Below are 17,602 nucleotides of genomic sequence, written 5' to 3'. Positions count from 1 at the left end.
GAGTGCGTGAGAGACACAGACACAGATAGAGGGGGAGAGAGGGAGGGAGGGAGCGAGGAAGGGAGGGTGGGAAACAGAGAAAGAGAGCGGGAGGGGGCTGGACATGAATGGTTGAGGGAGGCAGGGGAGGGTTCTGTTCATGGTGGGGGTTACATGTTTGCTGCAGATAGTTAATAGCTAAGTGGCATCATCAGGCTAAAACTGAATCTATCATTTGCTCTCCCTCAGGCACTGTTCCATATGAGTCTATGAGCAGAGCCAGGATAGAGGGAGAGAGAGGGAAGGAGAGAGAGGGAGACAGATAGAAAAAGAAAGAAGGGGAGAAAAGGGGAGAGAGCGCAAGAAACAGAAAAAAGAGGTAGAGAAAAGACAGAGGGAGAGAGGGAGAGTGGGAGTAAAAAGGAGACAGGGAGGGAGAGAGAGGGGAGGTGAAAGAGCATGTGATGGGCAAGGGAGAGGAAGAGCAAGAGAGGGAAAAAGAGGAGGATAGAGGACGGGAATGCAGCGGTTAAGTCATAAAAAGTATCACGAGGCTGATAGTATCACAGTGTAGAGAGAGAGAAAGAGAGAGAGGGAGAGAAAGGGAGAGAAACAGGTTAGGAGTGTTGTGGGGGAGCCACAGGAACTATCAAAAGCCCTTACAACACACAGATCAAACACCCCTGTCACAAAGCTGCCACTCAACCTTTATACAAGACAAGTCACTGGTTCTGTGCCACTCTGTGTGTCCTCTCACCTACAGACACAGCTCTGAGAGCCTCTTTCTAAAACATTTTCAGGTCACACTTTATTTGGATAGTCCATCTGTAGATGCTCTACAAATGGTAATTCTATCAACAAACTATCTGTTGATAAGCAACTGCTTGATAAGGTTACAGTTAAGGTTAGGTTTAGAATAAGGGTTAGGGTAAGGGTTAAGAATAGGGCAAGGGTTAGAGTTAAGTTTAGGGTTAGGATAAGGGTTAAGGTTAGGTTTAGTAGATAGTTAGTTGAAATGTTACTGATAGCCTGTAGATAGTCTATAGAGTATCTACAGATGGACTATCCAAATAAAGTGTTACCCATTTTCAAGACAAAAATGTTTGCTCTATTTTTCAAAGTTGCTTTATTTTGTTAACTTCCTTATTTCCGGTCTCATCCTGGAAAGCCTTGTCAGCAGCACTCTGGGTAATAATGAAAGCTGTCAATGTCAATATTGATCATGTATATTTTTGCAGTCAAATGTATATTTTGTACACTTCCGTTCCACCAGCTGCCGGTCTTACTCAGCAGGTTCTCTGCAGGTTCTCTGTGGCTGACTGTTTTCTGCCATATAAACATTATGCATACAGTTGAAGCCGGAAGTTTAAATACACCTTAGCCAAATACATTTAAACTCAGTTTTTCACAATTCCTGACATTTAATCCTAGTAAAAATTCCCTGTTTTAGGTCAGTTAGGATCACCACTTTATTTTAAGAATGTGAAATGTCAGAATAATAGTAGGGAGAATGATTTATTTCAGCTAATATATCTTTCATCACATTCCCAGTGGGTCAGAAGTTTACATACACTCAATTAGTATCTGGTAGCATTGCCTTTAAATTGTTTAACTTGGGTCAAACGTTTCGGGTAGCCTTCCACAAGCTTCCCACAATAAGTTGGGTGAATTTTGGCCCATTCCTCCTGACAGAGCTGGTGTAACTGAGTCAGGTTAGTAGGCCTCCTTGCTCGCACACGCTTTTTCATTTCTGCCCACACATTTTCTAGAGGGTTGAGGTCAGGGCTTTGTGATGGCCACTCCAATACCTTGACTTTGTTGTCCTTAAGCCATTTTGTCACAACTTTGGAACATTGTCCATTTGGAAAACCCATTTGCGACCAAGCTTTAACTTCCTGACTGATGTCTTGAGATGTTGCCTCAATATATCCACATACTTTTCCTTCCTCATGATGCCATCTATTTTGTGAAGTGCAACAGTCCCTCCTGCAGTAAAGCACCCCCACAGCATGATGCTTCACGGTTGGGATGGTGTTCTTCGGCTTGCAAGCAACCCCCTTTTTCCTCCAAACATAACAATGGTCATTACGGCCAAACGGTTCTATTTTTGTTTCATCAGACCAGAGGACATTTCTCCAAAAAGTACGATCTTTGTCCCCATGTGCAGTCGCAAACCGTAGTCTGGCTTTTTTATGGCGATTTTGAAGCAGTGACTTCTTCCTTGCTGAGCGGCCTTTCAGGTTATGTCAATATATTACTTGTTTTACTGTGGATATAGATAGATTTTGCACCTGTTTCCTCAAGCATCTTCACAAGGTCCGTTGCTGTTGTTCTGGGATTGATTTGCACTTTTCGCACCAAAGTACGTTCATCTCTAGGAGACAGAACACATCTCCTTCCTGAGCGGTATGGCGGCTTCATGGTCCCATGGTGTTTATACTTGCGTACTATTGTTTGTACAGATGAACGTGGTACCTTCAGGCGTTTGGAAATTGCTCCCAAGGATGAACCAGACTTGTGGAGGTCTACAATTTCTTTTCTGAGGTCTTGGCTGATTTCTTTTGATTTTCCCATTATGTCAAGCAAAGAGGCACTGAGTTTGAAGGTAGGCCTTGAAATACATCCACAGGTACACCTCCAATATACTCAAATGATGTCAATTTGCCTATCAGAAGCTTCTAATGCCATGACATAATTTTATGGAATAATCTGTCTGTAAACAATTGTTGGAAAAATTACTTGTGTCATGCACAAAGTAGATGTCCTAACCGACTTCCCAAAGCTATAGTTTGTTAACAAGAAATGTGTGGAGTGGTTGAAAAACGAGGTTTACTGACTCCAACCTAAGTGTATGTAAACTTCCGACTTCAACTGTATATACATCCCTACACAGTCATCTAAACGGTAACCGGACACTGTGCGGGAACAAACAGCACTGCTTCCTGCTGGGGGAAATACCTGAGAGGGAGGGAGGGAGGGAGGGATTGAAGGGTAGTTTATTCGTTTATTGGTCTTTCAGCATTATTACAGGTTCTTTAAAACAGTTGTCATTTAAAACACTGAATTACTTTGCTGTTACAATAAAAACCATAAATGTTAAATAAATACAACAAATGAACAAGTGCAAAAAATCTCTAAGCGAAAATCAGTTTTCGTTTAGAAGCCTGCTCAAATAAGGTATTGGTTGATTGATTGATTGATATCAGTTATTTAAGTGTCATATGCCTACTGGTGTCCAGCCCACATGGGCTTATAAGACACTACAGAACAAAATAAAATTTTACAAATTATACGCATACAATAATCATGGCAAGTACAGCTACCATCTAGCCACACTACACAAAGTACATTTCTCCTTCTTCTCCAGGCATTGTGAACAAACTGAGCAATCTCAAACATGCCCTGTCTGAAACAGAATTCACGCCTCTGCTCGTCCTGTAACCAGAATACTTCAGGGTTATCACCGAAAATATTTAAAAAAATAACATGTCTCAGATCGTCATACAGAGGGCAATAAAAGACTCAATGGATTTAGTTTCCAATTTCCACAAGATCACACAGTTGGTGATCTCTTGTCTCTTTCCGTTCGACATCTTGGGATGGCCAGTTTGTTTGACTTCCTTGTATGATAACCTCTGAGCTTCTCCCAGAGGGGGGGTAACCAGGCTCTGAAGACAGTCTTTAGCAGCTTTCTGGCAAAGTCAAGGCACCGTTTAGAACATCTGTTAGATAGAGTGCACAAGCTGAGGGTACGGAGTGCCTCTGGGTACCCTGAGTACCTCTGGCCAAGGATGATCATACAGGCCTGTTTCTGTGTGCGTTCCAGCCTTTCAGCCTGGTCTGCAGTCAGAGAACTGTGCCAGACCGGGGCTGCGTATTGAAGTACGGGACGCACATAGCATTTGTAGATGGAAACCAGTTCTGGGTCTAGGACACCACATTTCTTCAGATGCCGCAGAGCGAACAGCTTCCTGTTGGCAGAGGTCAGCATGTGGTCCACTTGACTGTCCCATTGTACATTTTTCTGGACGGTGACCCCCAGGATTTTGACTGTGTCACAGACTTCAAGGGTGTTCTGGTCAATGGAGAGTCAGTAGGATGGATGCTTACAGTGGAACTTTACATTTCTTTGGGTTTAGTTTCATTCTGTGCTCCTCTACCCAGATGTCAAGACCATTCAGGGTCTGTTGGAGGGTACAGGGTAGTTGAGGTGTCCACGTCTGTGCCAGATTCATGTCATCCATGTATTTCCAGTGTTTTTTTGTGTCCTGGAGGGCACTGTCGATCAGTGCTAGTAAGACTATAGACCCAGAAAGTGGTAGAGAGGAGTGTAGGGTGATTTACTCTGTTCTGGGCCAGGGAAGAACTGAAGGGATGGAGGGAGATCTGGGCCAGGGCAGAACTGAAGGGATGGAGGGAGATCTGGGCCAAGGCAGGGCTGAAGGGATGGAGGGAGATCTGGGCCAGGGCAGAACTGAAGGGATGGAGGGAGATCTGGGCCAGGGCAGGGCTGAAGGGATGGAGGGAGATCTGGGCCAGGGCAGGGCTGAAGGGATGGAGGGAGATCTGGGCCAGGGCAGAACTGAAGGGATGGAGGGAGATCTGGGCCAGGGCAGGGCTGAAGGGATGGAGGGAGATCTGGGCCAGGGCAGGGCTGAAGGGATGGAGGGAGTATAAAGGAGTGGATTGAGGGATGTAGGGATGGAGAGAGTTCTGGGCCAGGACAGGATCAATGTTAAATGGCCTGGTTAACGACCGGCACACAGCTGACAAAGTCATTCATTTCTGCCGGCATTCTGCACACTGTGTGTTTGTATCCGACTGTTACAGTTCCACAGGCATACACTATGAACACTCTGTTGCAGAACCCCAGAGCTGGAGGTCAGTTCCACCTGCCAGGCACTCAGGATCAGGTTATACAACACAATGCAGTCCAGCACTGACACACGCACGTACACACAACACACAACACAGACACACACAACACACTGCAGTCCAGCTCTAACACATGCAAACCACTCCAGCTGTGAGCACTCTATAAACCCAGAGTGTAGCACTGGGATTGCAGTATTTCGCAACTCTCAGCTCTCCTGTATAGACCTACCTAAAGGCATGTACAACCACTCTGCCTGTGTTACATTCAGTTATACTACAGAACCCACTCTGGCTGTGTTTCATTCAGTTATACTATAAAACCCACTCTGGCTGTGTTTCATTCAGTTATATTATAGAACCCACTCTGGCTGTGTTTCATTCAGTTATACTATAGAACCCACTTTGGCTGTGTTTCATTCAGTTATACTATAGAACCCACTCTGGCTGTGTTTCATTCAGTTATACTATAGAACTCACTTTGGCTGTGTTTCATTCAGTTATACTATAGAACCCACTTTGGCTGTGTTTCATTCAGTTATACTATAGAACCCACTCTGGCTGTGTTTCATTCAGTTATACTATAGAACCCACTTTGGCTGTGTTTCATTCAGTTATACTATAGAACCCACTCTGGCTGTGTTTCATTCAATTATACTATAAAACCCACTCTGGCTGTGTTTCATTCAGTTATACTATAGAACCCACTTTGGCTGTGTTTCATTCAGTTATACTATAGAACCCACTCTGGCTGTGTTTCATTCAATTATACTATAAAACCCACTCTGGCTGTGTTTCATTCAGTTATATTATAGAACCCACTCTGGCTGTGTTACATTCAGTTATACTATAGAACACAGCCAGAGTGGGTATGACTGCCTCGCCTGGTTCACCAACTACTTCTCAGATAGAGTTCAATGTGTCAAATCGGAGGGCCTGTTGTCTGGACCTATGGCAGTCTCTATGGGGGTGCCACAGGGTTCAATTCTTGGGCCGACTCTTTTCTCTGTGTATATCAATGATGTCGCTCTTGCTGCTGGTGACTCTCAGATCCACCTCTACGCAGACGACACCATTTTGTATACATCTGGCCCTTCATTGGACACTGTGTTAACAAACCTCCAAACGAGCTTCAATGCCATACAACACTCCTTCAGTAGCCTCCAACTGCTCTTAAACACTAGTAAAACTAAATGCATGCTCTTCAATCGAACGCTGCTGGCACCCGCCCACCCGACTAGAATCGCTACTCTCGACGGGTCTGACCTAGAGTATGTGGACAACTACAAATACCTAGGTGTCTGGTTAGACTGTAAACTCTCCTTCCAGACTCACATTAAGAATCTCCAATCCAAAGTTAAATCTAGAATCGGCTTCCTATTCCGCAACAAAGCCTCCTTCAATCATGCTGCCAAACATGCCCTCGTAAAACTGACTATCCTACCGATCCTTGACTTCGGCGATGTCATTTACAAAATAGCCTTCAACACTCTACTCAGCAAATTGGATGTAGTCTATCACAGTGCCATCCGTTTTGTCTCCAAAGCCCCATACACTACCCACCACTGTGACCTGTACACTCTTGTTGGCTGGTCCTCACTACATGTTCGTCGTCAAACCCACTGGCTCCAGGCCATCTATAAATCACTGCTAGGCAAATCCCTGCCTTATCTTAGCTCATTGGTCACCATAGCAGCACCCACCCGTAGTCTGCGCTCCAGCAGTTATATATCATCCCCAAAGCCAACACCTCCTTTGGCCGCCATTCCTTCCAGTTCTCTGCTGCCAATGACTGGAATGAATTGCAAAAATCTCTGAAGCTGGAGACTCTTATCTCCCTCACTAACTTTAAGCATCAGTTGTCAGAGCCCCTTACCGATCACTGCACCTGTACACAGCCCATCTGAAATTAGCCCACCCAACTACCTCATCCCTATATTGTTATTTATTTTGCTCTTTTGCACCCCAGTATCTCTATTTGCACATAATCTCTTGCACATCTAGCATTCCAGTGTTAATACTAATTGTAATTATTTTGCACTATAGCCTATTTATTGCCTTACCTCCATAACTTGCTACATTTGCACACACTGTACATATATTTTGTGTTGTATTTTTTGACTTTGTTTTTTTTTTACCCCATATGTAACTCTGTGTTGTTGTTTTTATCGCACTGCTTTGCTTTATCTTGGCCAGGTCGCAGTTGTAAATGAGAACTTGTTCTCAACTGGCTTACCTGGTTAAATAAAGGTGAAATAAAAAAATAAAAATAAAAAGAACCCACTCTGGCTGTGTTACATTCTAGACATTTGCTCCCTCCCCCCTGTCCTCATTCCCTCCCCCTCATTACTCCTTCTTCAAGGGAAGCCAATGCAGGCATAGGGAAGGGAGAAACTGGAATGAAATGCAGCCACAGTCAAGCTCCCCTCATCCCCTCATTCTGTTCCACACTGAGATTCATAAACACAGCCATCTGTCTCTAATCTGAATTAATGCCGACTTTCCCTACTCCCACCTCTCCCCCTGTCTCTCCAATCCCTGGCTATAGAATCTGTTTAGCCCTGTGCCGATTAAGCAATACACCCTACCCCTCCCTAGCCCCATCCCCTCTCCATCCCCCCACCCCACCCCACCCCTCTCCATCTTCATCCCTACTCCCCCTCCCTAGTCCTATGTCTGAGGCAATCCCTCCCCCCTCCTCTCTTCTACCCCCTCCTCCCCGTCCTTTGCGCCCCCATAATGGTTCCTGATATTTCGCCAAAGTATCCGTGTTCCATTAACTGACCAGGGCTTGTTGATTGGCTCCGGCCGCCCCCTGAAATAGCAGGGCTGGCCACTGGCCAAACTCCCATTTCCTGTCGGTCTGAGAGGCTGCAGGCAGCCGCTGGGGCTCAGATGCATTTCCTGACTGACTAGGTATAAAACTTTTATTAATGGCCAGGAGTACATCAGCGGCTAGGGCCTGCGAGCCGAAAAGTGGACTGAGATTGAAAGAAAGAAAGAGTGAGATGGAAGAGTGAGAAGAGAGATGGAAAAGATGAGAGGTTAAAAGTGACTGTTTTAAAGAGAGAGAGAGAGAGAGAGAGAGAGAGAGAGAGAGAGAGAAATAAAGAGAGAGGGGGAAGAGAAAAAGAGGAGACAGACAGTCCATAATTACATCAAATGGAGGAAAGATGAGCCTACCCAGCAAACCAAAATTGGTTCTGTGAAAGTTCCCACAGCATTCGTTAGGTCGCAGCAAATATTCTCATAACACAAAAACTGTCCAGTCATGCTGATGATTCTAGAATGTTTGTATGAAACATTTGCCTGATGTTGCAAGAACATTCCTAGAACACATTTAATACGTTATTTAAAGGTTCCCAGATTGTTTCATTAGGTTGTGGGAACAGTCTGGTGAAAACATTGTGGGGAAATCACAAATTATATTTTCCCAAAACACAAAAACTGTCCAGTTGTGCAGATGAGTCTACAATATTTATTTTAGGGAACAAAAAACATTAACCTGATGTTGCAAGAAAGTTCCTAGAACACATTTTATCTGTTCTTTCAAGGTTCACAGAATGTTTCATTAGGTTGTGGGAACGGTCTGGTGAGAACATCACAAAATATATGCTTCCAAGACACAAAAACAGTCCAGTTGTCCAGATGACAGTTTTTGTGTTTTGTCTGTTCTTTAAAGGTTCCCAGTATGTTTCTTTAGGTTGTGGGAACATTGTGGGGTAATGACAAGAGATTGGTTCCCAAAACACTAAAACAGTCAAGTTGTGCTGGCATTCAGATAATATTTGTACCAGGGTGCACAAAACATTCCTTTGATGTAGCAAGAATGTTGACAGAACAGCCTTTCTGAGTTCTTTAAAGGTTCCTAGAACATTTAATTAGGTTGTGGGAACAGTGTGGATACATTGCAAGAGATATGTTCCCAAATCACAAAATATGCTCAGTTGTGATGACATTCATACAATGTTTAAGTTAGGTTGCACAGGGCATTCCTATAATGTTGTAAGAATTTTGACAGAACACCTGGTCTAAGTTCTTTAAAGGTTCCCAGAACATTGAATTAAGTTATAGGAATTCTCTGGGATGTTGCAAGAATATTATTGTGATATTCACATAGGCTGCACATAACATTTGCACAATGTTCCACAATTTCCAAATAAGTCAGTTTTTATGAAGTTCATAGCATATTTCTTTTAGGTTTAACATAATATTAAATTGATGTTCACGCAAAATATATACACATTTTACCTTGTCTTGGAGGTCCTCAGAAAATTTCAAGAACACTTATATTTAAGTTTGACCTAATATTACCACAACATTCTCAGCATGCAAATTTGTAGCTCCTTAAAGCATAAGAAAGCTGATTGGAATACATCCCCATTATCTTTCTCTCCAGATTTAAATGGCAATTCTCATTTGAAGGTGACAGAGACACAAGGCATTTTGATTTCATTCAGAGGACATTTGAACAGCATTTAAATCATAACCATATTTTTTACACTTCATATGTTGACAATCTGCACCTGCAGGGTTTGAACCTGCGATGTTTGGTTCCCAAGGCAGGTTCTTTATCCTCTGCACCACCACAGGGAAGCTCTCTCGGATGTTATTTTTTCAGTATATGGCCATGGCAGTATGGTCAATCAAGAACTCAATACTTTCTTTTTAGTCTTCTTAGACATAACTAAACCAGGGAAATTCTGGGAACCTTTAAAGAACAGACTAAATGTTTTCTGGGAACGTTCTTGCAACATCAGGTGAATGTTTTACACAAACATTGTATAATCATCAGCACGTCTGGACAGTTTTTGTGTTATGAGAACATTTTCTGCAACCTAACGAATGCTCTGGGAACTTTCACAGAACCAATTTTGGTTTGAGGGAAAATATTACTGGTACATTAGATTTCCAGGTAATGGAATAACACAATGAGAACTTTTGGAGAATGTTATGTGGTGGTTGTTACAGATGTTGTTCTCAACATTTTAGTGAATGTTAGAACATTCCAAGGATATATCGTTTAAAACATTTTAGAAATAAAATATTTTGTTTTCAAAAACATTATTTGAATGTTTTTAGGATGTTATAATCCTACTGCTAGATAAAACCCTAACTAGAATGTAATGGGAATCTTATCTAATGTTCTGGGAATGTTCCCGGTTTGCTGGGTAGTCATCTCTTCCATGGGAGAGCAGATAGAGTGGAGGGGCAAGGGCTCTTCCTGATAGGAGGGAAAAAGAGAGAATGGAGAGGCGAGGGCTCATCCTGACAGCGGGAAACAGAGAGAGTGGAGGGGTGAGGGCTCTTCCTGACAGAGGGAAACCGAGAGAGTAGAGGGGCGAGGGCTCTTCCTGAGAGGGAAAAAGAGAGAGTGGAGGGGCGAGGGCTCTTCCTGACAGAGGGAAACAGAGTGTGAAAAAGACAAGGGGAAAGAGACAGGAGAAAACAGTGACATGACATGGAGCTGTCAAACAAGGACATTCTCCCAGGTCAAATAGACAGACATGAGGGTGACGGGGGGATGGCACTCCACTGAAACAGAGGACAGAATGGTAGGGGTGGGGTTAGGGAGTAGGGGTAATGATCACAGAAGGTGGTGAGGGATGAAGGCCAATGAGGGTGTGTGGTATGGTAGGGGTGGGGTACAGACTAGAGAGACAAAGAGTTGGGTTAGAGGAGCTTGAGGGATGATGAGGATGTGCGTGGTATGGCATTTGAAGCATGTACAGTATTCAGACCTCTTGACTTTTTCCACATTTTGTTACGTTACAGCATTATTCAAAAATGGATTAAATAAAATAGAATCCTCATCAATCTACATACAATACCCCATAATGACAAAGCGAAAACAGGTTTTTAGAAATTGTTGCAAATTTATTACAAATAAAAACCAGAAATACCTTATTTACATAAGTATTCAGACCCTTTGCTATGAGACTCGAAATTGAGCTCAGGTGCATCGTGTTTCCATTGATCATCCTTGAGATGTTTCTACAACTTGATTGGAGTTAATCTGTGGTAAATTCAATTGATTAGATATGATTTGGAAAGGCACACACCTGTCTATATAATGGTCCCACAGTAGACAGTGCACGTCAGAGCAAAAACCAAGCCATGAGGTCGAAGGGATTCTCCGTAGAGCTCCAAGACAGGATTGTGTTGAGGTACAGACCTGGGGAAGGGTACCAAAAAATTTCTGCAGCATTGAAGGTCCCCAAGACCTAGCACAGACTGGAATATGTTCTGGGATTCATCCAATGGCATTGAGGAGTATACCACCCCAGTCACCGGCTTCATCAATAAGTGCATCGACGACATCGTCCCCACAGTGACAGTACGTACATATCCCAACCAGAAGCCATGGATTATAGGCAACATCCGCACCGAGCTAAAGGCTAGAGCTGCCGCTTTCAAGGAGCGGGACACTAATTCGGACGCTTATAAGAAATCCTGCTATGCCCTCAGACAAACCATCAAACAGGCAAAGCGTCAATACAGGACTAAGATTGAATCCTACTACACTGGCACTGACGCTCGTCGGATGTGGCAGAGCTTACAAACTATTACGGACTACAAAGGGAAACACAGCCACGAGTTGCCCAGTGACGCGAGCCTACCAGACGGGCTAAATGCCTTTTGTGCTCGCTTCGAGGCAAGCAACACTGAAGCATGCATGAGAACACCAGCTGTTCCAGACAACTGTGTGATCACGCTCTCCATAGCCGATGTGAGCAAGACCTTTAAACATGTCAACATTCACAAAGCTGCGGGGCCAGACGGATTACCAGGACGTGTACTTAGAGCATGCGCTGACCAACTGGCGTCTTCACTGACATTTTCAACCTCTCCCTGACCGAGTCTGTAATACCTACATGTTTCAAGCAGACCACCATAATCCCTGTGCCCAAGAAAGCGAAGGTAACCTGCCTAAATGACTACCGCCCCGTAGCACTCATGTCGTAAAGTGCTTTGAAAGGCTGGTCATGGCTCACATCAACACCATCATCCCGGAAACCCTAGACACACTCCAATTCACATAACACCCCAACAGATCCACAGATGACGCAATCTCAATCGCATTCCACACTGCCCTTTCCCACCTGGACAAAAGGAACACCTATATGAGAATGCTGTTCATTGACTACAGCTCAGCGTTCAACACCATAGTGGCCACAGAGCTCAGCACTAAGAGTTTCAAGTTCCTTGGTGTCCACATCACCAACAAACTATCATGGTCCAAACACACCAAGAAAGTCGTGAAGAGGGCACGACAACGCCTTTTCCCCCTCAGGAGACTGAAAAGATTTGGCATGGTTCCCCAGATCCTCAAAACGTTATACAGCTGCACCATCGAGAGCATCCTGACTGGTTGCATCACCACCTGGTATGGCAACTGGCCGGCATTTGACCGCAAGGCGCTACAGAGGGTAGTGCGTACAGCCCAGTACATCACTGGGGCCAAGCTTCCTGCCTTCCAGGACCTATATACTAGGCGGTGTCAGAGGAATGCCCAAAGAATTGTCAAAGACTCCAGTCACCCAAGTCATAGACTCTTCTCTCTGCTACCGCACGGCAAGCGGTACCGGAGTGCCAAGTCTAGGTCCAAAAGGCTCCTTAACAGCTTCTACCCCTAAGCTATAAGACTGCTGAACAATTAATGCAATGGCCACCCGGTCTATTTACATTGACACTCCCCCTGTTTGTTTTTACAGTGCTGCTACTCGCTGTTTATTATATATCCATAGTCACTTTACCCCTACCTACATGTACAAATTACCTCGACTAATCTGTACCCCCGCACACTGACTCGGTACCGGTACCCTCTGTATATAGCCTCATTATTGTTATTTTATTGTGTTACTTATTTTTTACTTTAGTTTATTTAGTAAAAAATGTCTTAAGTCGATTTTCTTAAAACTGCATTGTTGGTTAAGGGCTTGTAAGTAAGCATTTCACGGTAAGGTATTCGGTGCATGTGACAAATACAATTTGATTTGATTTGATTTGAAGAACACAGTGGCCTCCATCATTCTTAAATGAAATTAGTTTGGAACCACCTAGACTCTTCCTAGAGCTGGCCGCCTGGCCAAACTGAGCAAGCGGGGGAGAAGGGCCTTAGTCAGGGACTTGATAAAGAACCCGATGGTCACTCTGACAGAGCTCCAGAGTTCCTCTGTGGAGATGGGAGAACCTTCCAGAAGGACAACCATCTCTGCAGCACTCCACCAATCAGGCCTTTATGGTAGAGTGGCAAGACAGAAGCCACTCCTCAGTAAAAGGCACATGACAGCCTGCTTGGAGTTTGCCAAGAGGCACCTAAAGGACTCTCAGACCATGAGAAACAAGATTCTCTGGTCTGATGAAACCAAGATTGAGATATTTTGCTTGAATGCCAAGCGTCACGTCTGGAGGAAACCTGGCACCATCCCTACGGTGAAGCATGGTGGTGCAGTATCATGCTGTGGGGATGTAATTCAGCGGCAGGGACTGGGAGACTAGTCAGGATTGAGATCCTTGATGAAAACCTGCTCCAGAGCGCTCAGGACCTCAGACTGGGGTGAAGGTTCACCTTCCAACAGGACAACGACCCTAAGCACACAGCCAAGACAACGCAGAAGTGGCTTCGGAACAAGTCTCTGAAAGTCCTTGAGTGGCCCAGCCAGAGCCCGGACTTGAACCCGATCGAACATCTCTGGAGAGACCTGAAAACAGCTGTGCAGCAACGCTCCCCATCTAACCTGACAGAGCTTGAGAGGATCTGCAGAGAAGAATGGGAGAAACTCCCCAAATACATGTGTGCCAAGCTTGTAGCGTCATACCCAAGACGACTCGAGGCTGTAATCACTGCCAAAAGGTGCTTCAAAAAGTACTGAGTAAAGGGTCTGAATACTTATGTCAATGCGATATTTCCATTTATTTTATAATTTTTTTTCGCAAAAGTTTCTAAAACCTGTTTTTGCATTGTCATTATGGTGTAGATTGATGAAGGGAAAAAACAATTTAAGCCAGACTACGGTTTGCAACTGCACATGGGGACAAAGATCGTACTTTTTGGAGAAATGTCCTCTGGTCTGATGAAACAAAAATAGAACTGTTTGGCCATAATGACCATCGTTATGTTTGGAGGAAAAAGGGGGTTGCTTGCAAGCCGAAGAACACCATCCCAACCGTGAAGCACGGGGGTGGCAGCATCATGCTGTGGGGGTGCTTTGCTGCAGGAATGGTGTTCTTCGGCTTGCAAGCGTGTGCGAGCAAGTAGACCTACAAACCTGACTCAGTTACACCAGCTCTGTCAGGAGGAATGGGCCAAAATTCACCCAACTTATTGTGGGAAGCTTGTGGAAGGCTACCCGAAATGTTTGACCCAAGTTAAACAATGTAAAGGCAATGCTACCAAATACTAATTGAGTGTATGTAAACTTCTGCCCCACTGGGAATGTGATGAAAGAAATAAAAGCTGAAATAAATCATTCTCTCTACTATTATTCGGACATTTCACATTCTTAAAATAAAGTGGTGATCCTAACTGACCTAAGACAGGGAATTTTTACTAGGTTTAAATGTCAGGAATTGTGAAAAACTGAGTTTAAATGTATTTTGCTAAGGTGTATGTAAACTTCCGACTTCAACTGTACAGTCGTGGTCAAAAGTTTTGAGAATGACACAAATATTAATTTTCACAAAGTCTGCTGCCTCAGTTTTTATGATGGCAATTTGCATATACTCCAGAATGTTATGAAGAGTGATCAGATTAATTGCAATTGATTGCAAAGTCCCTCTTTGCCATGAAAATGAACTTAATCCCCAAAAAACCTTTCCACTGCACTTCAGCCCTGCCACAAAAGGACCAGCTGAGATCATGTCAGTGATTCTCTCGTTAACACCGATGAGAGTGTTGACGAGGACAAGGCTGGAGATCACTCTGTCATGCTGATTGAGTTAGAATAACAGACTGGAAGCTTTAAAAGGAGGGTGGTGCTTGAAATCATTGTTCTTCCTCTGTTAACCATGGTTACCTATAAGGAAACACGTGCCTTCATCATTGCTTTGCACAAAAAGGGCTTCACAGACAAGGATATTGCTGCTAGTAAGATTGCACCTAAATCAACAATTTATCGGATCACCAAGAACTTCAAGGAGAGAGGTTCAATTATTGTGAAGAAGGCTTCAGGGCGCCCAAGAAAGTCCAGCAAGCGCCAGGACCGTCTCCTAAAGTTGATTCAGCTGCGGGATCGGGGCACCACCAGTGCAGAGCTTGCTCAGGAATGGCAGCAGGCAGTCACATGCACAGTGAGGCGAAGACTTTTGGAGGATGGCCTGGTGTCAAGAAGGGCAGCAAGGAAGCCACTTCTCTCCAGGAAAAACATCAGGGACAGACTGATATTCTGCAAAAGGTACAGGGATTGGACTGCTGAGGACTGGGGTAAAGTCATTTTGTCTGATGAATCCCCTTTCCGATTGTTTGGGGCATCCGGAAAAAAGCTTGTCCGGAGAAGACAAGGTGAGCGCTACCATCAGTCCTGTGTCATGCCAACAGTAAAGCATCCTGAGACCATTCATGTGTGGGGTTGCTTCTCAGCCAAGGGAGTGGGCACACTCACAATTTTGCCTAAGAACACAGCCATGAATAAAGAATGGTACCAACACATCCTCCGAGAGCAACTTCTCCCAACCATCCAAGAACAGTTTGGTGACGACCAATGCCTTTTCCAGCATGATGGAGCACCTTGCCATAAGGCAAAAGTGATAACTAAGTGGCTCAGGGAACAAAACATCGACATTTTGGGTCCATGGCCAGGAAACTCCCCAGACCTTAATCCCATTGAGAACTTGTGGTCAATCCTCAAGAGGCGGGTGGACAAACAAAAACCCACTAATTCTGACAAACTCCAAGCATTGATTATGCAAGAATGGGCTGCCATCAGTCAGGATGTGGCCCAGAAGTTAATTGAGAGCATGCCAGGGCGGATTGCAGAGGTCTTGAAAAAGAAGGGTCAACACTGCAAATATTGACTCTTTGCATAAACTTAATGTAATTGTCAATAAAAGCCTTTGACACTTATGGAATGCTTGTAATTATACTTCAGTATACCATAGTAACATCTGACAAAAATATCTAAAAACACTGAAGCAGCAAACTTTGCGAAGACCAATACTTGTGTCATTCTCAAAACTTTTGACCACGACTGTATGTATAGGGCTAAGGTGACTAGGCAACAACAGGATATAAGATAAACAGAGTAGCAGCAGCCTGTACGTGAGTGGGTGTGCGTGTGTGTAGAGTCAGTATAAATGTATGTGCATATCATGTGTGAGTGAGCAGATGATGGAGTGAGTGTGTGTGTGAGTGTGTAGGGCCCTGTGAGTGTACATAGTAAGAGTGGAAAGAGAGAGAGTATGGTTTGTGTTAGGATAGAAGGAGAGACAGAGTCCGGTTTGGGTTATGGATGGAAAGAGACAGTGAAAAACAATGAAAACTAAAATCTGAATAGGCAACTTCACATGTATAGACACAACAGAATTGAGGAACTTAAGGAACTCCGGCAGACAAAGACAGATATGGTAAACATGCTAAACATAATTCACACTTGAAAAACCCCTGTGAGTTTAGACACACACAAACAGTTTTGTGGTAGTACCGTACAAACACACAATTACACAATCACTCACTTACACACACTACATGTGCGTGCATGCTCTCTCTTTTGCTCTATCAAATACAGAGAGCGAGAGAGAAAGAGACACTGATAGAGAGAGAGAGAGAGAGAGAGAGAGAGAGAGAGAGAGAGAGAGAGAGAGAGAGAGAGAGAGAGAGAGAGAGAGAGAGAGAGAGAGAGTGTAAACCCAATATCCTCTGTGGCCCCAGGGGCTTTGAGTGCACAGGCAGTGCAGGAAGAGAGAGACTGCATTATCCACATCAAAGCCCTGAATTATCAGCCATAATCAATGCTTCCCCATTATCCCCAGCCCCCACCATCTCTCTCCTCACCCATCCAACTCTCAGCCTCACACACACTAGCCCACGCATCCCTTACTCAGAGCTACAGCAGACCATTCAGTGGGAGGGAGAGAGGAAGTGAGGTTGATAGAGATGTGGAGAAAGAGAGAGAGGGATTGCGAGAGGGGAAACTAAGAATGATACTGCTACAAATCAAAATCAAATCACTATCGTGATTATATCGACGCAATAGTGTGCATGCTTGCAACTGTGCGTGTGCTTGCTTGTGTGTGTCATAACTTATAAGGACGTGATATACAGGTACAAGGAGGCTAGTCTGACGATGCTGCTCTGCCGTTCGCTACAGACTTTAGTCTGAGACTGCCATCATTGAAGTCGTTTGTGTTGATGAGGGGCACAAGGGTTGTCGTACAAAACAAAGTCGTAAAGCAATTGGATCGTCTCTTAACTGAGTATCAATGCCAATTATGATTTTTCAAACTGCCACTTTACCCACGTGTGTTCTGGCTCTGGCCCAACCCATCGGTTTCTGGACCAATCAGATGGCCCGAATGTGTTCGCATTCGGTGAAGGGTCTGCGATGTACTCAGATCCAGACTCATTGCGGAGAGGACACTAACATCCATGGGTGTGGTGTAGCGTTTGTCCAGAGCAAGGAGTTGGATAGCCAGGCAATCAGGAGGCCAGGTAGATAGGCCAATCAGATAGCAGAGGCACAGATAATCCCTAACTTTATGAATGAGACAGTATTTTCCTTAAGGAGTCGTAGCTTCCCTCCTGACCTTATTC

The sequence above is a fragment of the Coregonus clupeaformis genome, chromosome 9 (genome assembly GCF_020615455.1).
Source record: "Coregonus clupeaformis isolate EN_2021a chromosome 9, ASM2061545v1, whole genome shotgun sequence".
Taxonomy (NCBI): Eukaryota; Metazoa; Chordata; class Actinopteri; order Salmoniformes; family Salmonidae; genus Coregonus; species Coregonus clupeaformis.
The sequence above is the reverse complement of the archived record's forward strand: the minus strand, read 5'-3'. Positions refer to the sequence as shown.